Genomic DNA, 23,353 nt, shown 5'->3' with positions numbered 1-23,353 from the left:
AAAGAATAACTTAGATCCTGGGAAATTCTGCCTCAATAATGTTTTCTGGAGGTAAGGAGGTAACATACTTTTCCCCTGCATTTGGATTCAGGATATACCTCATTTTAAACAGCCTGTTCCCAAAGGCACTAGAATAGAGCAAGGCTGAGGAGGTTGGGGAGGGGGATACCATCAGCCAACTGAAACAAAGGTTTACTCTGGAGTGGAGGTCGGGGAGCATGGGGCTTCTTGCCACACCTCCCCACCCCAGTACTGGCAACACTTGTCATGGTTTCTGTAGAGTGGCAGGACTGACCAGCTACAGCTTACTGCAGTGAGCTTTGAAAGCTACAGATTGTGTTTGTGGATAAGTAAATCCATTATTGCTATCAAACGGCATCTTTTTTCAATGTACCAAATATTCCCATATGGTGTACAAAATCACGTGTGGTATACAAACTTCTGCATTAGAAATATCCCCAAACAGCTTTGAACAGGAATTCCCAGTGAGCTGATTTCCTCATTGTTCTATTCAATTATCCATCCATTCACTTTGACCTTGCTTAGAATTAATGATGATTATCTCATTCTTGGTCCAGCAAAGGCAAAAATCCATGGATCTTGTTTAAGATTAAATCCCAGGTTCAAAGGTAAAACTCGGAATGAGTGATATTTGTCTTCTAACTCCTAACTCGGTGATTTTCAAATTACCTTGTATTAAAATCTCCAGACAGGTTTGTTAAAACACAGAGTTCAGCTCCACTCCTAGAGTTTCTAATTTGGTTGGTCTGATTTTTGTCTCAGGAAATTTAGCCCAAGTGCTGGGCTGAGTACAAAAACTCACCATGTGTACACATATAAAACCAACTTTAACACATAAATTCAGTTCCTCTTAAACTCAGACGTGGAGAAAAATGACAGGACATTCCCTTCCCAGGAAAGAGAAAGGAATGATCGCTCCCACCACTCCAGGTAAGATGGAGATTCCAGTGGAAGAAGGAGCTAGGTGGGGCTCCAGGGCATTGGGTATGACACAAGCTGAAGAGAACCCTGGGAAACTTCTTTTAATGGTAAAGAAGAGTAAAGATCTGGCTTCTTAGGCATGAGTAATGGAGCAGTTTCCTCATGTTATATTACTACAAGTGCATCATAATCTTATGTTTCACACATTTGCACATAAATTCAACCTTCTGTATCATAACTAAATCACATCATCTTGTTCATATCTTAAGATCTACAGATTCTAGTCTGTTACTCAGCAGGACAAAATCTAATTATAAATGGTATTTGCATAATTTGCTAAACTCTAATAGAGAGTTGTTAGGGGGCTCCCTGCAATACTGGAAGAAAAGATTGTCAACCTCAAAGACTACTATGTATATAACATATGATTTGTAGGTTTACATTACTATTCACATAGAAGCCAATCTGAGAACAGATGCTCACTGTCTTTCACATCTCTAGTATTCATATGTCAACTTCAGAGCCATGTAATCATTTATTAAGATAATCCTGGGCTAAGCAACATGAACAGAGCCCTGGCTCCTAGCCCAATTCATGTGTTCTTCAATTCATTATGCCTGGACTAATGCAAAATTCTCTTCATTGATATTAATGGGTCAAGACAGTCCCTAGTTTTAAAACTTCCTGTAATTCCTTGGCTGCATGATATGGCTTCCGTATACATTTCCAATGTCATCTCCCTCTGTACCCAAGAATGTTAAATCCAGCATTATAGCAACCCTACCTAATACCCAAGGTTAATATTCTTAAAGCAATACTTATTGCATCATATCAAGAACTATCTTCCTCAAAATCCTGCATTGATTGCTTACTGCCATAGAACTAAGGTCAAACTTCTTAACTTCTATTCAATAGAAAGCTCACTGTTTTACCTGACTCACCTCATGTCAATTATTCCCTAAATGAGATTTGATTCCAAGTCATCAGTTTAACTCATATGTCACACACATGAAATTCCTGGATGGGAATCCATACTCAGTGTTCCACTAGGAATGCCTGCACTACTCTCCTCCAGGATCTACAGGGTCAAGACAACACATGGCAATTACTTGGTCTATCTGATCTCCTAGAGCAGTGCTAACCAAAGAGTAGTCTTCAGAAGAGTGCCAGGACATACATTTTTAAGGTCCACAGCAAATTCAGTACAGAAATTGAGTAAGTGTTTTAAAAACTTTTATAACAATTTATGAAGAAAATACATGCCTCTGAATCTAATAATAAAAATAGTGACTTGAATTTTGTGTACTTGAATTATAATTGTCCAGAGAAACAGAACCAATAGGATATATGTGTGTGTGTGCATGTAAGCAACCATGGATCACTCAACAATGGTGATGTGTTCTGAGAAACACTGTTAGAAAATATCATTGTGTGAACATCCTGGAGTGCACTTACATAAACCTAGATCATGTAGTTCAATCACTTGACATGCTGTCTTGATGCAATCAAGAGACACCATAAACACCAGATGTATGAGGCTGCTGCCAGCATAACACACACACTGTTCCTTTTAGTACATTTTTATAAGCAGAAGTAATGCACTCTAAAATCATTACAAATATAATATAGTAAATACATAAACCAATAGCAGTCATTTAATGTGTTATACATAATTGTATGTGCTCTACTTCTATATGATTGGCAGTGGGATAGATTTGTTTACATCAGCATCACCACAAAAGTGTGAATAATGCATGATAATATGATGTTATAATGGTTATGATGTCATTGAGAAATAGGAAATTTTCAGCTCTATTATATTTTTACAGTACCGCTATCATAAATATGGTCCATGGTCCATCATTGACATGGCGTTACTGTGTGTATGTGTGTGTGTGTGTGTGTGTGTGTGTGATTTATTATGAAGAACTGGCTTACACGATTATAGAGGTTGACAAATCCAAAACATGCAGTGTGGGATAACAGGATCAAGACCCAGGAAAGCTGTTGATGTAGATAAAGTGCAAAGGCAACCTGCAGGAGATTTTCTCTTGCTCAAGGAGGCCAATGTCTTTGCCCCATCCATCCTTCAGTTGATTGAATAAAGCTCACCCACATCATGTAGGGCAATCTGCTTGACTCTGGGTTCACTGATTTAAATATTAATCTCATCCATAAACATTTTCCAAGTTGACACATAAAATTAATTATCACAATGCCTTTGGGTTTTTAATTTGATTTTTCTAGTAATTGATTTTCATTGGCCTTTACACAAATTATTGGTGGTAGAATGGTGTGGCAGAAAACTACTCTTCTACAAATGGTTACAGAAAGAGTCTGGAGAGGGAGCCAACACACTTAGCCTTCTAGCCAAAATTGAGCCATGGCTTATTTTCACTTGGACAACAAACTAAGAATGGATTTAATATTTTTTAAATGTTGTACAAGAAAAAAAAGGAGATACAGAAGAATATGTAACAGGGACTGTATGTAGCTTATACAAGATCAAATGTATCTTATGTGGCTTTTACTTTTACAGCAAAGCTTTGTTGACCTTTATTTTAGGATGCCATTTCACCATCCCATCATACATGCTGCTAAGGTTTGGATAGGATATGGCTCCTGAACTCACGCAGATGTGTAATCCCCTAAATCATAAAGGTAAAGAAGGTAGGCCTAGTGGGAAGTCCTTAGGTAATTGAGGACATGACTTTAAAGGGTAATTCTTGTGAACCAGAATTGGACTTAACCATACTCTCTCTACTTCCCTGGCCAAGTACATGATGCCTCCTCCATGCACGTTGTACCTTCAACATCCTCTGGCCTTATGAGACAGCTCCAATAATGTGGCCCATTGAATCTGTGAACCTTCAAAACCATGAGCAAAATAAACCTCTTCCCTTGATAAATAGCTTCTCCTGGGATTTGTCATAGTGATGAAAAGTTGACAAATACATACGCTTTATAATAATATAATTTCATACTGTTATTCCACTTTCTACATATTTTACATCCTTAATTAGACAATGCATGTTTTGTATGAGGAGAAATCAACAGAAGCCTTTAAATAAAGCAGAGCCTACTCTAGACCTAGTCATTTTTAACAAAAATGGATTTTTTAATTGAACTAATTGATTTCTCTTCTATGTTCTCCAAAGCAAATTTTTCAGAAATTGGGTGTCTTACATGCACCTCCAATTGTTTACTTTTTTCTGCTTAATCCAAACACAATCTGTTCTGCTTTATAATTACTAACAGCAATCTTTGAATCTTACCAACTTACTAGGTTGTTAATTGGATAAACCTAACTGTCTGTGTTTGGTGACCATGACAAAGAAAATCCAATCAGGTGGGTTTCTGTGTAGGGTTTGTGGTAGGCAGTCTCCAAGATAGCTCCCAACAGTCCCTTCTGATATTCAGTCCTGTGCGATCTCTCCCCTTGAATGCGGGTTGGACCTAGTGACTAATTTCTAGTGAATATGACAAAAGTAATAAGGTGTCACTTCTGGGATTGGCTTTTAAAGTATCAGTTCTACCTCAATGGCTCTCCTTTCCTCTCCCATGAATTGCCTACTCTGGGGGAAGCCAGCTGCCCTTTGTAAATCAGGCTGCTCAGAAGCCTATGTATATGAGCTTGGAAGAAAATCTCCTAAGGCCTATCACAGCCCCAGGAGTGATCTTAAGGAGATCCTCCTCCCAGCTGAGCCTTGAGATAGCTATAGCTCTGGCTGATATTTCACTTGTAGTCTTTAAGACTCTATGAGCCAGAATTACCCAGGTCAAATGCTCCTGGATTGTTGGCACAGAAATTTGAAACAAAAATGTTCAATGTTTTATGCATCTAAATTTTAAAGTATAATTACATTATATAGTAGTATATAACTCATACATGACTATAATTTGTGATTCAGACTAAAGACGGTATATTTTCATATATTTTCTGCTAAAAACTGTTAAATCCCAATTTCTAGGGTCCCAGGGCTGTGGAATACTAGGTTAAAGCTCTGCCTGGCATGCCAGCATCCCATATGGACTCCAGTTCAAGTCCCAGATGCTCCATTTCTGATCTAGCTCTCTGCTAATGTGCCTGGGAAAGCAGTGGAAGATGGCCAAAGTCCCTGGGCCCCTTCACCCACATGGGAGACCTGGAAGAAGCTCCTGGCTCCTGGCTTCAGACTGGTCCAGCCCTGGTAGTTGCGGCTATTTGTGGAGTGAACCAGAGGATGGAAGACCTCTCTCTCCATCTCTTCCTCTCTCTGTCTGTAACCCTGACTCTCTAAAAAATAAATAAATCTTTTTTAAAAATCCCAATTTCTATGGGAACCTACCGGAAAATAATAGCTCTGGACCCTAGATTCCTTTCTCCCAGAATCAACAGTTAAGTGAGGTCACATACAATCTCATATCCAAATGTAATAACCATAAAGGAGATTCAGGTTTGTAAGGATGGCCTGGACATGCCTAGCATTCTGTCCTTTAAAATAATTGTGGAGTGGTAGGCGCTGTGGTGTAATGGGTTAAGCCAAAGCCTGCAGCACCAACATCCCATATGAGCACTGCTGCACTTCCAATCCAGCCCCCTGCTAATGTGCCTGGGAAAGCAACAGAATATAACCCAGGTGCTTGGAACCCTGCACACATGTGGAATACCAGGATGAAGCTTCTGGCCCCTGGCTTTAGTCTGGCCCAGCCCTGGCCATTGCGGCCATTTGGGGAGTGGACCAGTGAATGAAAGATCTCTCTCTCTCTCTCTCCCTCTCTCTCTGGATCTGCCTCTGCCTCTCTAACCCTGCCTTTCAAATAAATAAACAATTATTTTTTAAAAATTATGCAAGAATAACCTTTCTGCAGCTACCTGGCTTTAGGAGAATACAACAACTTCTTAAAAGTTGTCTGCCTTCTCCTGTTGCTGTCCAGAAAAGCTTGGCAATAAAATTCTCAACCCAGGAGGAAATTAATACTTCCCTAGGAAACAATTTCCCTGAATACCACAGTGGTTGGTATCTCTCTCTCTCTCTCTCTCTCTCTCTCTCTCTCTCACACACACACACACACACACACACTTACATATAGAGGCAATTTTTCTCCCATACACTCTCCAGCTTGCATGCTTAGCACCTAACCAGAAACAAACCTCTGTTGGCTTCTAGGATCCGAGCATGCCCAGGAAGCCTTGGTCCATGCAATTCCTGTGTTCATTAGCCTCTCTTGTTAGGAGCTACTTTCTCAAACAGTGGAGTCTGTGTTCAGACTTGGGCTCAACATAGCATTGCACCCAAGAATGTCACTACCAAATTATACCAAAGTCTCAAGCAATATCATTTTCATCTAATACCCCTCCCAGAGAGGGAAGGTTCAGCAGACTCTCTGGACTTCGTGCCTTTGAATCTTTATATTCTTACACTGGTGCCTGCTACAATGGCTCAACCTAGAAATGAGTCCAGACGAAACCAGTAGAGCTGGAAGTGAACTGGAAGAACATGGGCTTTGCAGCCAGACAGAGCTGTGGTAAGGATTAAGGAATACAATGTGCTAAGTATCAGTGACCAAGGAACCAAACAACAAAAATGTGCTAAGCTGGTGTTGCTTGCATCACCATTCCCTTCAAGGAAGAGGCCTCCTCCTCCACCCTTTCTTTCCTTTCTCTCCTTCCATCACTAAAGACCCAGCTCCTGCCCACTTGCATTTGACCTCCTATTTCTAGAGAAATATACTCTTGTACTTTGCCAAAACTCAATTGATTACCTAACAGCTTAAAGTCTGGTTTTCACAAGGATTTTTTTGCATTAACAAGTATTAATCAGATACTTTGTCCCAGACACTGGAAGCCATTTATGTGTCCTGATGCCATCTGCAGTCTCTGGAGTCAGACTGCTTCTGCTCAAATTCTGTCTCTTTCACTTAACTCCAGTGTGACTGAGTGAAGTTCTTAGCACCTTTACATTTACTGTTTCTTCAACTGTAAAATAAAACCACCCCTCCAGCATTGTGGCAAAGATAAATGAGAAAATCCAAGCAATATTCTTAGCAAAGCTCTAGAAACTGAAATGCAAGGTTTGCGAACAGAGAGACTGTCTACCAGGCTTATGGCTATGCCTTAAAACCTGGAACAGAGCCCGATACAAAGTAGAAGCTCCTATACTTGTTGAATGAGTGGATGTACACATAATATGCATACAGGTATTAAGACAACAAATAAGGAAAAAGATTATCTACTTGTCTTTTTTCAAATTAAAAAAAATTATGAAAACACCTAAACATATAAAGCAAATGTTAGTAAAACTGAAGGAAGAAATAGCCAGAATTACAGTAATAGTAAGGGACCTCAATATCCATTTTCAACAAAGAATAAATGATTCAGACAAAAAAGAAAAGAGAAGATTTGAACAACACCAAACACACCTAATAGGCATGTACAGAACACTCCATCCAATAATAGCAGAATGCACTCTTTTCAAGATCATATGGAACATTCTCCAGGTTAAATTATATATTAGGCCACAAACAAGTCTTAAAATATTAAAGAAGATTGAAATAATATCAAGTACCTATTCTAACCACTATAAATCAATAGCAGAGGGAAAACTGGAATATCCAGGACTATTTGAAAATTAAGCAACACTTCTGAACAAGCAATTAGCCAAAGAAGAAATCAAAAAGGAAAGCAAAAAATATTTTTGACACAAATGAAAATCTAAACACAACATACCACACTTATTGGATATAGAAAAAGTAGTTCTAAGAAGGTAGTTTATGGTGCTCCAGGCTAACATTAAGAAAATAGGGGCTGGAATTTGGGGGCAGTGAACTAAGCCATAGCCTGCAATTCCAGCATCTCATATCAGAGTGATGGTTTGAGTCCAGCTACTTCACTTCTGATGCAGATCCTTATTAATGTGCCTGAGAAGACAGCTGAGAATGACCCAAGTACTTATTACCCATGTGAGAGCCCTGGATAGAGCTCTGGGCTCCTGGATTCCACAACCATTACAGTCATTTGGAGAGTGAATCAGCAGATGGAAGATCTCTCTTTCTCTGTCTCTCTGTCTCTCTCTCCTTCTCTTTCTCTTTCTCTTTGCCTCTCTTCCTCTCTCCTTCTTTTTTTCTCTCTCTCTTTCTCTCTCTCTCTCTCCCCTCCCTGCTTCATTCTCTCCTCCAAGTAAATAAAAGCTTGAAAGCAAAAAGAAAGAAAATGAAAGATTTCAAATGAACGACCTGACTTAAGAATCCAAGGAATTAGAAAAAGAACAAACTAATCTCAAAATGAGCAGAAGGAAGAAAATAATAAATATTAGCATAAAAAACCCTGACTAGAAAAATATAGAACTAATCAATTAAACTAAAGTCTATTTTATTAAAAAATAAAAATTGACACTTTCATAACTAGACTTAATAAGATAAAAGAAAACTCAAGTAAATCAAATGAAAGAGCAGACATTACAACTGACACCATAGAAATACAAAGGATCATAAGTGACTACTATGAACAACAACACACTAACAGATTGAATAACCAAGAAGAGATGAATAAATTCCTAGAAACATGCACGCTACCAAGGCTAAATCTTGAAGAACCAGAAAATCTGAACAAAGAGATTGAGTCAGTAATCAAAATAGCCCTAACAAAGAAAATGCCAGGACCTGATGGTTTTACTGGTAAATTCTACCAAATATTTAAGAAGCATTCAGGTTGGGGCCAGCGCCATGGCATTATAAGCTAAGCTTCTGCTTGTGGTGCCAGGATCCAGTATGGGTGCCAGCACCCCATATGCATGCCAGTCAAGTCCCAGCTGTTCCTCTCTCAATCCAGCTCTCTTAAAACTCTTCCAAAAAAGTAAAGAATTGCAGGCTGTTGGATAAAGCCACCACCTGCAATGCCGGCATCCCATGTGGGTGACAGTTTGTATCCCTCTGCTCCACTTCCAATCCAGCTGCTGATGGCCTGGATAAAACAGCAGAAGATGGCTAAAGTGTTTGAACCCTTGCCACTCATTCGGGAGACCCGGATGAAGCTCTTGGTTTCAGCCCAGCCCAACACTGGCTGTAGCAGCCATCTGGGGAGTGAACCAGTGGATGGAAGATCTCTCTGTTTCTCCATCTCTCTTGGTAACTCTAACTTTCAAATAAATATCTACATCATTTAAAAAAAAAAAAAGTGAGCCGGCACTGCGGCTCACTAGGCTAATCCTCTGCCTTGCGGCGCTGGCACACCGGGTTCTATCCCGGTCAGGGCGCCGGATTCTGTCCCGGTTGCCCCTCTTCCAGGCCAGCTCTCTGCTGTGGCCAGGGAGTACAGTGGAGGATGGCCCAAGTGTTTGGGCCCTGCATCCCATGGGAGACCAGGATAAGTACCTGGCTCTTGCCATCGGATCAGTGCTGTGCGCCAGCCGCAGCGCGCCAGCTGCGGCGGCCATTGGAGGGTGAACCAAGGGAAAAGGAAGACCTTTCTCTCTGTCTCTCTCTCTCACTGTCCACTCTGCCTGTCAAAAAAATAAAAAAAAAAAAAATAGTAAAGAGACAAGAACATTACCAAACTCAGTTTTGAGATTGGCATCACCCTGATACCTGACAAGAAGACTTTAAAAAGTAAAATTACAGACAGATTTATTCCTGTTGAACATAGATGTAAATACTAGGAAACAAAATTCAGCAACACATTAAAAGGATTATATACCACATTCAAGTGGGATTTATCTCTTTATCATGTAAATAGATCAACATACACAAATCAATAAATCTGATGCATCACACTAGGAGAATGAAGGACAAAACCAATCATCTCAGTAGAGGCAGAAAAAGCACTTGAAAAAATTCAGCACTCTTTCATGATGAAAGACTCTAAACAAATTAGGTATAGAAAGAATGTCACCCTACATAATAAAGTTAAAAACCTCAGCTAACATCATCCTCAAGGGTGAAAACCTTCAAGTTTTTCCTCCTCAGATCAGGAAAAACAAAGTTCTTACCTTACCACTGTTATTCAATACATTACTAGAAGTCCTAGCCAGAGCAACTAGGCAAGAAAAACAAATAAAAGCCATCCAAATTGGAAAGGAAGTAAAATTGTCTCCTTGCAAATACCATGATCTTATATAGACAAACTCTTAAAGACCTAGCAAAAAAGCTATTAGAACTAATAATTGAATTAAGTTCAGAATACAAAATCAATATACAAAACATCAGGAATATTTTCATACACTTATAATTAACTGTCTGAAACAAAATAATTGATTTTACATTAGCCTAAAAAATAAAATGAACTACTTAAGAATAAATTTAATCCAGGAGATAGACACTCTGTACACTGAAAACTGTAAAACATTAGCAAAAGCAATTGAAGAAAACACAAAGTGGGACGATACCTTGTGTTTATGGTTTAGAATAATTAATATTGCTAAAATACCCACACAACTCAATTATCTACCAATTAAATACAATTCCTATTAAAACTCCAAAAATATTTTTCACAAAAATGAAAGAAAATAATCCTAAAAAAAAAGAAAGAAAATAATCCTTAAACTAATACAGAATCTCAAAGGACCCTAGATAGCCATAGTAGTCAGCAAGTACACAGTGAGAAGTATAACAGTACCTGATTTCAAATTACAACTCAAAACTATAGTAATCAATCTAGGATGGTATTGGCATAAAAAGAGACCTATACATTTGCAACAATATGTATGCAATTGAAGATCATTATGCTAAGTGAAATAAGTCAGACCCAGAAGGTTAGATATCACATGTTTTCTTTTATTTGTGGAAGTTTCTCCATACAGAGGGCATAAAAATTGCGTGGATGTCACATCATTTGGTATTTAGCTATAAATATTGCTCCACTGAATCACACCATGTAAATGATAATATACTTTTCTTCCCCTTGCTTAAAAAAGAAATGGGGAGGTGGAAAAAGTGAGGACTCTTGGGATATTAGTAATGTTTTGTTCTTAATTAGGTGTTGGTTATGAATATGCTCAGAAGGCAAAAAAACTCATTTATCTGTACACTTGTGTGTATTTCTTGATATGTATACTGTATTTCAATAAAATGTTTTTACAGTGTTATTTTTAAAAGCAGATATATAGAACAATCAACAGAATAGAGTCCAGAAATAAATCTCTGCATTTATTGACAATTGATCTTTGACAAAGGTGCCAAGAATTCATAATGAAGAAACCATTTATCTTTAGTACTGAATTTCTACATACAGAAGAATGAAATTAGTTTCTATTTCACATCTTCAACAAAACTCAAAAGGATTAAAGTTGTAAATGTTAAGACCTGACATTGTAAACATATTAGAGGAAAACAAGGGAAAATCTTCATGACATTTGTCTGGGTAATGATTTTTTTTTATATAGCCCCAAAAACACATACAATAAAAAGCAAAACTAAACAAATGGGATTGAGTCAAGCTAAAAGCTTCTCACAGCAAAGGAAATAATCACACAGTTAGGAAACAGCCTATGGAATAAGAGAATTTACACAGCATACGTCTCAGAAGAAATTAACATCCCAAATATATAAGGAATTCAAGCAACTCAATAACAAGAAACAAATAATATGATTTAAAAATGAGCAAAGGGCCTGAAAAGAAATTTCTGAAAAGAAGACATACAAATGATAAATGAGCATATAGAGAAATGCTCAGAACCACACTAATCATCAGGGAAATTCAAACCAAAATCATAATGAAATAATACTTTACTCCAGCTACAACAGTTATTATCAGAAAGACAAAAGATAGCAAGTTTTGGCCAATATGCAGAGAAAGGGGAACACTTATTCATTCTGGGTTGGAATGTAAATTGGAGCTGTCATTATACAAAACTGTACAGAGGTTACTGAAAAACTTCAAGATAGAACTACTGTATGAGACAACAATCTCTCTTCTGTTTAAATATCAAAAGGGGAGTGAACGAGTAGATGAAAGATTGATCTCTCTCGGGGCCGGTGCCGTGATGTAGTTAAGTTGTTCCTCCACCTGTGGCTCCAACATCTCATATGGGCACCGGGTTCTAGTCTCGGCTGCTTCTCTTCCAGGCCAGCTCTCTGCTGTGGCCTGGGAAGGCAGTAGAAGATGGCCCAAGTCCTTGGGCCCCTGTACCCACATGGGAGACCCATAGGAAGTACCTGGCTCCTGGCTTCGGATCGGCGCAGCTCCGGACGTTGTGGCCATTGGGGAGTGAACCAGCGGATGGAAGACCTCTTTCTCTCTGTCTGTCCCTCTCACTATCTGTAACTCTACCTCTCAAATAAATAAATAAATACATAAAATCTTTTTTTTTTTTAAAAAAAGATTGATCTCTCTCTTTCTCTCTCTCCCCCACTCTGATGTATCTTCCTTTTGCATAAATGAAAGTAAATAAACATTAAAATAGACTTATATTTTAATTTTAGGTATATTTAACAAGTTCAACCTAAGACAGGTGACAAAATATAAAAGACAATCCTTCCTTCCATTTTCTTCTACACCTTTCCCCTAAAGAGATTCACTATGTTTCTCATATTTCCTGCCAAATAAATAAAAATTCTTCATACATATGTTATAATAACCATTGAGATAAAAAGACGAAGAACTTAAGTCCTGATTTAAAATTTCAGGAGCCAGAAAGGAAAAGGCAGAAGCAAAGGAAAGTTTGGGAGGTGAAGATTTTTGAGGTTTTCTACCGTCCTCGAGATCAGATTCTGCTGATTACTTTGTACAAACATGCAGTCCTCTAGTGGTATTTGGAGGCACCTATTGATCCCAAAGATGTGCTTTTTTTTTCCCCCGGAAGACATTAGAACCAAGATGATGTCAGTTTATTCACCACATTGGTTTTTTCAAGCACAAAGTCCCTGCAGGACTCAGTGCTCACCATAGATTGATTAGCAATGTCTGTCGTGAGCACAAGAATGATTTGACATTCCTGATCCAGCATCAGAGTCAACTTCCTGAAACGAATAAGGTGTAATCTGATGCCTGATTCACTTTGGAGTCTTTGTGATACAACCAGAATGCCTCCATAATTCTTTGTCCTTGCAATCATCATATAGGACCTAACTCAGCTGCAACTGAGAGAAATGCAACTCAAGGAGACATAAGCAGGGAAAGGCAATTTTTAGTGCTAGTAACCCAGAAATTCAGGGAACAGTCATGACTGGATCCTTGTTCTCTGATAATCTGATAATCAGGAATGGGCCTGCATCCTCAGCTCTCATTGACTTGGGGCTTTATATCATAGCTATTTCACCTTTGTGCCAGTAAGACTGTCCTCAACAATTTTAGGCATTTGTTCTCCTGGCTTATCAGCCAGCAAACAGAATTTCCCTTTCCTAACTGGTGTAAATGACTTGGAGCAGACATACCTAGAATCACATGACCATACCTGGAACAGTTACTACAGCCAAGCAGATGAGCAACACAGGATGACCATATCTGAGCCAAAGGCCCACCTCTGACACAGGGAGTAAGATCAGCTCTAGCTGAAAAGCCTGGTCTAGGACAAGAGTGAATCCCCAAGGAATGATCAGGGTATGGCTGCCAGAAAAAACGGATAATGTATACAGGGCAAGGAGACCAGGGTCCTACTTAGCACATGAGAAGACAGCAGCAGTAGGACATGTTTTTCAGCCCCAGTCTGCTTAGGTGCTTGTTTAGATTGGCTTACCCGGTGTTGGAAGCAAAAAATCAGAACAGTGGGAAATCAATAGAACTAGCAATAGAAGGTTTTGGGAAAATGTCGATTCCCTTGTTTTTGTTTGTTTTGTTTTTCTTTTATTATTTAAGAGGGAGAGAGACTGTTAGAGAGAGATCCTGTAAGGTCCTGGGTTTCGGCACCAATGTAAGGCCACCACAAAACACACCAGACACTGGAGAAAGGGAAAGGGTTTATTGGGAAAACCCAGCAAACCGGAGGGAAGGGGCGAAGAAGGGGAAAAAAAGTGCATGTCCGGGAAGCCAGTCTAATATCCCTTTTCCAAGGGGCGAGCAGGGAAGTAGGAATAGCGAATCCCGTTAGGTTGGGAGTGGAGCTTGACAATGGTGGTTGGGCAATGTGGCCACCTGGCTTTCAGCAATGGCTGTGGGGGCTAGGGCCTAGGATATAGATCAGGGTGTAGATTGTGCCATAGATAAGACTGTGCCATTTTCCTAACAATTCCTAACTGCTGGTTCACTTCCTAAATGCCTGCAACAGTTGAGTCTAAGGGAGACCATAGCTGGAAAATAGGAACTCAGTCCAGGTCTCCCTTATAGGCAGTAGGGATCCAGCTACTTGAGCCGTCACCTGCTGCTTCCCAGGCTTTGTATTAGCAAGAAACTGGAGTCAGAAGACACAGCTGGGAACCCAAATATTCTGATACAGGACTTGGAAGTCCTTCCCAGTGTCTTAACCACTAAGTCAAATGTCCACTCCCACTCCTTTGCATTACAAAACTTGTTGCCTTCCAAGTGCCCAGAAATTGAATACATTTGTATCTAAGTATACACTGTATTTATTAAAGCTTATCACAAATGGAAAGAAAGAAAAGATACACAAACCTCAATCTTGTACTGAAAAGAACACAGCACAGCCATTAAGACACCACTTTGGAAGCTCACATCCCATATTGGTGTATGAGTCTCAGCTCCTCGGCTTCTGATCTTCCTTTGATTTGCACACTGGAAGGCAGCAGTTGATGGCTCAGCAACCAAGGTGTCTGCCACATGGAAGATTTGGACTGGGTTTCTAGACTCCTAGCTTCAGCCTGACCTAGCCCTGGCTATTGTGGACATTTGGGAATGAACCGGTAGATGGAAGAGCTTTCTCTGTCTCTCTGTCTCTACCTCCCTCCCTTTATCTCTCTGCTTTTCAAATTAAAAAAAAATGAAAATAGTGGCCATCATTGTGGCATAGTGGGTAAAGCCGCTATCTGCGACACTGGCATCCCATGGGTACCAGTTTGAGTCCTGGCGGCTCCAGTTCTGATCCAGCTTCCTGAAAATGTGTCTGGGAAAGCAATGGAGGACAGCCCAAGTCCTTGGGCCCCTGCACCCAGATGGAGACACAGAAGAAGCTCCCGGCTCCTGGATACAGCCTGGCTCAGCTCCAGCTGTTGTGGCCATTTGTGGAATGAACCAAGGAATGGAAGACTTCTCTCTCTCTAACTCTGCCTCCAAATAAATAAAAAATAATACTTTAATAAAAATAAATAAAAATTTATTTAAAAATAAGAGACACAATTTGATTTAATAATTATATTGAAGTAAAAACACATAATGGCATCAGAAATTTATTCAAAGTAAATAAATGTATTCAAATCTTTTAGACCTGAAGATTGCTTTGGATTAAATCATATATTCACTTCTATATTGCCTTATTTTCTCTTTTGCTCTAGCTGGAAAATATAACATTTTGAACTAATCAAGACTTCCTAACTTAAAGAGTCCCCAGGTTGGGGCTGATGCTGTGGCATAATTGGTAAAGCTGTTACCTGCAGTGCCAGCATCCCATATGGGCACCAATTCAAGTCCTAGCTGCTCCACTTCCAATCTAGCTCTCTGCTAGAGCCTGGGAAAGCAGTAGAAGATGGCCCAAGTCCTTGGGCACACTGCACCAAGTGGAACAAGTTTCTGGTTCCTGGCTTTGGATCAGCACAGCTCCAGCCTTTGCAGCCATTTGGAAAGTGAACCACCAGATGGAAGACTTCTCTCTCTCTCTTTCCCTCTCCCTCTGACTCTCCCTCTCTATAACTCTTTCAAATAGAATAAATAAATATTAAAAAAAAAAAAAAAAACAGCTCCCAGGTTGTGGTGGAATGAGAAGGCTGTGTCAAGATGGTGCTGGTGAGTGAGCATCAGTTACTAAGAAAATGGCAGTGGAACCCACCTGGCAAAGGAGCCTGCCTAGCAACAGTCAGTGATTGGTTACAGCATAAACCACCCCTTGACCGGATTGGCTGCCTCGGCTATATAAGCTGCTGCACCAACTGAAATAAATGAGTCTGCAAGCTGCTTGCCTCTGGACCGCTTTCATCCAGCTCCTGGTGTCTGTGTGCTGACTCCATGCCTCTTGTCCCCACCACACTTCTCTCAAAACGAATCCACAGCAACACCAGGTCAATTTCAAGTTTAAACATCTGCTACAGAGTTTACAGAGGTTGACAAAGCCAAAAGGAGATAATCTCTACCACTACTCTAACCTCCAGTCTCACATGGGAAACTAGGGTAAATCTTGCACTTGGCACTTCGGTCCATGTGTCAGTACCTATGAATCAGGAAGAGTGAGCAGAAAGCATCAGTCTTTTAGCTGTGTGTTATTTTCTTTTTATTTTCTTGCTATCTCTAAAGCTTTATACTAATAGGAAGGTATCTTTATATCTGAAGTACTCCACCAGCTCTCAAGGTGGTACACGAGGAAAATGGTGGTACCCACCAAAAGTGACCACCAAAAAGTTCCCCAAAAATAAAATATTGAGGAGTCAACTGGCCACTTGCCCAAATCCAGAATTGGCCTTGTTTCAATAATCATTATTGGGTAAAGCACAAGTTCTACCTTAAAAGAATTTTGAAATAAGCAGGTAGTGTAAGATTTTCTTAAGTATTCCATTCCAATACTTAACTATCTTTTTTTTTTAAGATTTATTTATTTATTTGAAAGTCTGTTACACAGAGAAAGGAGAGGCAGAGGTCTTCCATCAGCTGGTTCACGCCCCAGTTGGCAGCAATGGGGAGTGACTGGACAAACTGAAGCCAGGAGCCAGGAGCTTCTTCTGGGTCTCCCATGTGGGTGCAGGGTCCAAAGGACTTGGGCCATCTTCTACTGTTTTCCCAGGCCGTAACACAGAGCTGGATTGGAAGTGGAGCAACCAGGTCTCGAACCAGCGCCCATATGGGATGCTGGAACTGCAGTCGGTGGCTTTACACTACGCCACAGCACCGGCCCCTGTCTTTTTTCTTAAAGGAAAAAAAAAAACTATTTGATATTTGTGTATCTGTTAATCATTATCCCAGATTTCTTATTCACTTTTCAGACATGATTTTGAAAGAGTCCTATAATGGGAGAGATTTTACTGCAAGAATATTTCCCCAAAACAAGTATGTTAGGTGCTTGGTGCTATTTTAATAATAATCCCAGGCATCTGATGATTCTCTTCATTCCACTACTGTTTTCTACCTTGAATTTTAGCTTCCAGCAATCCAGTTTCTCCTAGTGTCCCTGAGGCTGGGATGTTTTCAGTCTGTCTGGAAGGTAGCTTCAGTGTGGTGTTTATGCAAGTACAGAGAGTTCTTGGACTCCTTTCTTAAGTGTCCTTTGTTTAGTCAATATTTACAAATCACCTTCTTTGTTTTGCCTCTGTAAGTAGAACAATAGAGACAGTGAAATAATGAAAGTGGTGAGAAGGTTTCCGTGTTTGAAATTTAGCTACAGTTTTCTGACACAAACTAGATAGGAAATTAACTTGTAATTTTAGGTACAACCATATCACAATAGAGCAGAATGTGCCTTTTTTTGTAACTATGTAGACCCGAAGGTTCCTTATTGTTAGCAAATACCGCATGGATCACAAAGGATCTGTTTGAATTTTTCCATGCATCACTTGCTTTTCAAGCTTGTCGTAAGTGAAGTACTATGGGCTATTAATATAGATTATGGGAATTTTTCTACTGTCATTCATAACCTGGATTCTATTTAGAATTGTATATAATGTGCTAGAAATTCAAGAGCAAAGACAAGTTAGCAATCCAAAGATTCAAAAGAGGAATCAAGGAAAAGAATTTGCTTAAACTTTGCTTATGATTAGAGACAAAAAAACAAACAAACAAACAAACAAAAACTGGGATAGCCTTGTGGTGCAGCTGGTGAAGTCATTGTTTGGGACACCCATCCTATATCAGAATTTCTGAGACCAAGTCCCACCTCCACTTCTGATCCAGCTTCCTGCTAATGTATCTGACAGGCAGCAGATGACAGCCCAAGTGCTTTGGTTCTGCCACTCTGTGGGAGACCCAGATGACATTTTGGGCTCCTGCCTTCATCCTGTCCCAGCCCTGGCTGCTGCAAGCATTCAGAGAGTGAATCAGCAGATCAGCAGATGGGAGACCTCTCTCTCTCTGTCTCTCCCCAAGTGTCTATCTGTAACTCTGCCTTTCAAACAAATAAAATCAATCTTTTTGAAAAAATATAAAAAGCCAAAGTGTTCACATAAATTTATGTGTTTGTTACAAGAACAGTTTCAGCATGAAAGTTAAGTCTCCAAAGAACTATATAACTGAATCCTTATTATTCTGTATTACATCCACACAAAGTATTTAAATGAATCCTATCCTTATTGCTCCCTGGTTATACCATCAAAATGAAGTCACACAGGAGACTTAGAAAGAAAGAAGCTTGACACTAACCTACAATTGAGTACATTCTGAAAGGAGTTTCCTAAGTCATCAAATATTAAAACAAACTGTGAGGGTGGCACTTCAGTGAAGATTAAAATAGGTAAATGGAGACAATGGCAAATGATAAGAAAGCACCATCTTATAATGGATTGAGTCACTATAGTTTACCATTCTGAACTTACTATGGGCAAGGACAACACCTTGTTTTATTGTTTGACTTGTAGAAGCAGAATATACTGGGGCTGGCATTGTGATGCCAGTATCCTACATTGGCACTGGTTCAACACCTAACTGCTCTACTTCTGATCCATCTCCCTGCTACTTCACCCGGGAAAGTAGTTAAAGATGGCCCCTGCCACCCACAAGGGAAACAGGGAAGCTCCTAGCTCCTGGATTCAACCCAGCCCAGCACCGCCATAGTGGCCATTTGGGGAGTGAACCAGCAGATGGAAGATCTCTCTCTCTCTTTCTCTCTCTCCTTGTCTCTGTAACTCTGACTTTCAAATAAATAAATAAATCTTAAGAAAAAAAAAAAAGAAGCAGCATATTTTTCCAAATGCTTTATTCATGTTGCTTAAGTATGAGCTAATACTCTAATTGATTCAACTGGGATCTGTCTATATTCAGATTAGTAACAGACATGGTAAGTTTCTGCTATGATAGTTTCTTAATTAAACATCACATATGTCTTTAAACTTTCAATTAGCCTGTTTCCCTTTTTATGGAAGCTGGAATCATTTTAGATTATTCATATTTTTCAAAAATTTGTTTGGTCATAAATGACTTTCCTTTGGCTATATAATTTTTGTTAATGGCCTGGGAAAGCAGCAGAAATGGCCCAAGTGCTTGGACCCTTGTACCCACGTGGGACACCCAGAAGAAACTCCTGGCTCCTGGCTTCAGCCTGGCACAGCCCCAGGTGTTGCAGTCATTTGGGGAGTAAGCTACTGGATGGAGGACCTCTCTCTCTGTCTCTCCCTCTTTCTGTCTGTAACTGCCTCTCAAATAAATAAATAAATTTTTTTAAAAAAATGATATATACAAGAGGCACAGCAATAGTTCAGAGGTTAAGATAGATATGACTTGATATCTTTGGGAAGTCTACAGAGACAGGGGAACATGATGATGTAGAATTCTCATAGGTGGAATAAGAAAGGAGTGAGAAGCAGGAATGGGACAGGGATGGAAGTGATCATGGTAGATGTGCAAAGAGATGCTGAGCAAGAGAGAAAATCATTCACAGCCTTTATCTGAGGATTTGAAGGATGTGTTAGGAACTGGCTGTCCACTCTCCTGGTTCATAATCATCAGAATTTACTGTGAAATCTGACGTTCACAAGCGAACTTGTCCTTTCTCCCAGAGTGCCTCTGTCTCTGAACTGGAACTATCACCGGATTGGCAAGAATTCTTAGCAGAAGAAAGAGTATGAATGAAAATAATGGAAAGATTTCTTCTGACAGAAGGTTTCTTATTAATAAATGTCTTAGGTGTGATATTGTATGGTTATTTGGAGAAATGTTCTTACACTTGAAAGATACATAACAAAGTGCTTGAGACTACAGAGTTATGTCTTCAACTTGCTTTTAGATAGTTTGAAAAAGAGAATATTATACTATATGTTATTGGTAATGATTAATAATTGATTAATATTAACAATTAATGATGGGGCCGGCACTGTGGCACAGTAGGTTAATCCTCCGCCTGCAGCGCTGGCATCCCATATGGGCGTCGGTTCTAGTCCTGGCTGCTCCACTTCTGATTCAGCTCTCTGCTGTGGCCTGGGAAAGCAGTGGAAGATGGCTCAAGTCCTTGGGCCCTTGCACCCATGTGGGAGACCAGAGGAAGCTCTTGGTTCCTGGCTTCCGATAGGCACAGCTCCGGCTGTTGCAGCCATTTGGGGAGTGAACCAGCGGATGGAAGACCTTTCTGTCTCTCCCTCTCACTGTCTGTAACTCTCTCTCTCAAATAAATAAATAAATCAAAAAAAAAAAACAATTAATGAACCTAAGGAAAGTGTATATCAATGTTTATTGTACTATCACTTCAATTTTTATACATATGTGGAAATTCTTGAATTAAAAAGCTCAGGTGTGATCCCCATGTCTTATTAAAGAGGAAACACAGTAGGCAAGCTTTGGAAATCAGACATAAAGCGTATGCAGATATATGACTTATATATAGATAGATATAAATGAAAATAAGTAGAATGTGCTTGTTTACATTTTTTAAGGATTTATTTGTTTATTTATTTAAAGGCAGAGTTACAGAGAGAGGAGGAGATATAGAGTGAGAGAGAGAGAGAGCTTTCATCCACTAGTTCACTCCCTAAGTGGCCACAATGTCTGGGGCTGGACCAGGCTGAAGCCAGGATCCCAGAGCTTCTTCTAGATCTCCTGTGTGGGTGGCAGGGACCCAAAGACTTGGGCCATCTTCTGATAGTTTCCCAGGTACACCAGCAGGGAGCTAGATTGGAAGCGGAGCAGCTGGGACTGGAACTGGTGCCCATATGGGATGCCAGCACTACAGACAGCAGACTAAACTGCTGTACCTCATTGCCTGCCCACTTGTTTACATTTTATACAATGAGAATATTTAATGTCTTCCTTGAGTAATGAGAATATTTAATGTCTTCCCTGAGTAATGAGAGTTTTAAGAGGAAATGAAGACTATATTTAGAATATGAGCTGCCATTACTGCATTCCTAGTGTGTCCTAGGCATTTTCTATGTATTAACATAATCGCTGTCCCCAATTGTCTTGTAAGACAGGCAGCAGCATTACCCCTCATCTGCAGAAAAGGAGACTAAGGATCAAAAAGTTAAAAATAACTTACCCAAATTCATAGAGTTCATTGGGCAGAATTGGAATTCAGACCAAGGTTTCAGTGACTCCCAAGTCCATGTTCCTTCCACTTTGGACACCTGCCTCCCAGATTCTAAAAGCGTTGCAAAAGCATTATTTGGCTTGTTGGGTTTCTGTGTTTATACAGCAATTGGCCTGAAGTGAGAGTTTAAGTGGAAAGAGCCTGGAAGGATGAAGATTCTTCAGAAGGACACATGTCAACGAAGACTTTGATTAAAGTGATCACAGGAACATGTAGAAGAGAAAAATTCAACAGTTAATGTGAGAAAACCCATTAAATTTGGCTTAAAATAATATCCGAATCTAGCACAAGATGTGCAGTGTATAATTTTCTCTTAGCAATTGTTATAGTAAGTAAACTTAAGCTAAAGTTAATTATACAGTATGACAACTGAACACAGAAAAATAATTCCAGGCACAGAAAAGAAGATGAAAGAAAATCAACAATTCACAGAATATCTGAGTAACCTATAAACAAAACCAAAAGTCAACACAATAGGGAAAATAATTTTGCTGCTGGATAAGCTAAAAAGTATTAAGTAAAGGCTATTGTCTAGAAGTCATTGAGAAGCAAAGCCAGTTGGGTGCATAGACAAACCCAGCCTACAGATCGCAGAGGTATACCTGCTCTGTCTTTCCCATAGTGTGCCCTTTGCAGTTCTTTTCTCTATCCTCATCCAGCGGAACACAGGAGACCTCATGCTATGCGGGAGCAGCTCATGTTACACAGACTATTTCCTCCTGCTTGCCTCAGGACTCCCAAACCAACTCCTGGTTGTTTACTACAAATAGAACTCCTTTATGCAGCTGACTTACATGAGCGTTCATCCTGTTTAACCATTGTGCTGGTGTCCAGGCAGGCTATGTAATTTTCTAGGCCTAGTACAAAATGAAAATGTAGATGGCACTCTTTCCCAGGTCCTGTCTGGAGAGGTGCCCATCCATCCTTACAGATGTCCCTGCCCTAATAAACTTTGCTATTTTACCTCCCACTTAAAAAAAATGAAAATGTAAGGCCCTCTCACTCAAAATTATTTAGAATTTCAGAATGATTATGACAGACCATTAAGCCAAATGCAGGGCCCTTCTGAATGCAGTACTACATGTGACTATACAGATCGAATGTTCGTGAAGCTGGTCCTGCATAGACTCTGTCCTCAAAGATCACACGACCTGCTCTTTGTAGTTTGCATGGTCTCATAGACCTTGTCTGAAAGTCATAGGCAGGCTCCCCAGCATGGGTTTGTGGGAGGCCCTTAGATTCCACACCCAGAGATCTCTCAGATTCCTCTGCTTCTCTCAGCCCACATTGCTGCTCCCCTAGTCTCCACCACCACACTCTACCTAAACATCTAGAACAACTTCTCTTTAGTCTCTCTCTCCAATCTACTGTCTGTATTATCTGCTAGAAAAATTTTTAAATGGTCAAACCTGCTTTTATCACTGTCCTGCTTAAACTCTTACAAGGGCTCACCATTCGTCATACAATGAACTGCAAACCCTTTAGTATGGCTTTTGGGGTCCTGTGTGATCTGACCAGATGACTTCTCCAGGAGTAATTTTTGTTCCACAAACCCCCATGCCTCTAGGTGGACTAACCCTACTATTGATCTTTCATGCAATCTTTTCCCTCCATTTTTCTGTTTTGACATTATCTCCTATGGAAAGTCTATTTTGATCCAATCTATTAGCTTAATCTCTATAAGGTGAACTCTGTCTGTTCCCATGGTCCCTGTCACAAAAGCTGTAAATGATTGTTTATTTGTCTTTATCACCAACTTACAATAAGAATCACATGGACAGGGAGGTTGCCTTTCTTAGTCATCTTTGACCTTGAACATGTAGCCAATTCTTGATTTATGAAGCACTTAAATATTATTGAATTAATGAAGATTCACATATCAAAATATTTGCATTTAATGTACAATAACATTTCTTTTAAAAAAAAGATTTATTTATTTATTTGAAAGGCAGAATTACAGAGAGAGATCTTTCATTTGCTGATTCACTCCCCAAATGGCCACAACAGCCAAAGCTGGGCCAGGCCAAAGCCAGGAGCCAGGAGCTTCTTCCAAGTCTCCCACATAGGTAAAGGGGTCCAAGGACTTGTGCCATCCTCCACTGCTTTCCCAGGTGCATTAGCAGGGTACCAGGTCAGAATTAAAGCAACCAGGAGTTCAACTGGTGCCCATAGGG

General features: G+C 39.8%; 1 long non-coding RNA gene across 1 annotated transcript; it reads right to left on the bottom strand.

The window, feature by feature from the left end:
• Positions 1–16,493: 16,493 nt before the first annotated feature.
• Positions 16,494–21,899, bottom strand: LOC138849613 (uncharacterized). Its single transcript, XR_011388579.1, has 3 exons — positions 21,782–21,899; positions 21,129–21,364; positions 16,494–17,258 (listed from the first exon to the last, which is right to left on the bottom strand). It is a non-coding gene; the product is annotated as an uncharacterized lncRNA (long non-coding RNA).
• Positions 21,900–23,353: the final 1,454 nt, after the last annotated feature.

Source organism: Oryctolagus cuniculus, chromosome 5, assembly GCF_964237555.1.
Source record: "Oryctolagus cuniculus chromosome 5, mOryCun1.1, whole genome shotgun sequence".
Taxonomy (NCBI): domain Eukaryota; kingdom Metazoa; phylum Chordata; class Mammalia; order Lagomorpha; family Leporidae; genus Oryctolagus; species Oryctolagus cuniculus.
Note: the sequence above shows the minus strand (reverse complement) of the source record. Positions and strands in the feature narration are given on the sequence as shown.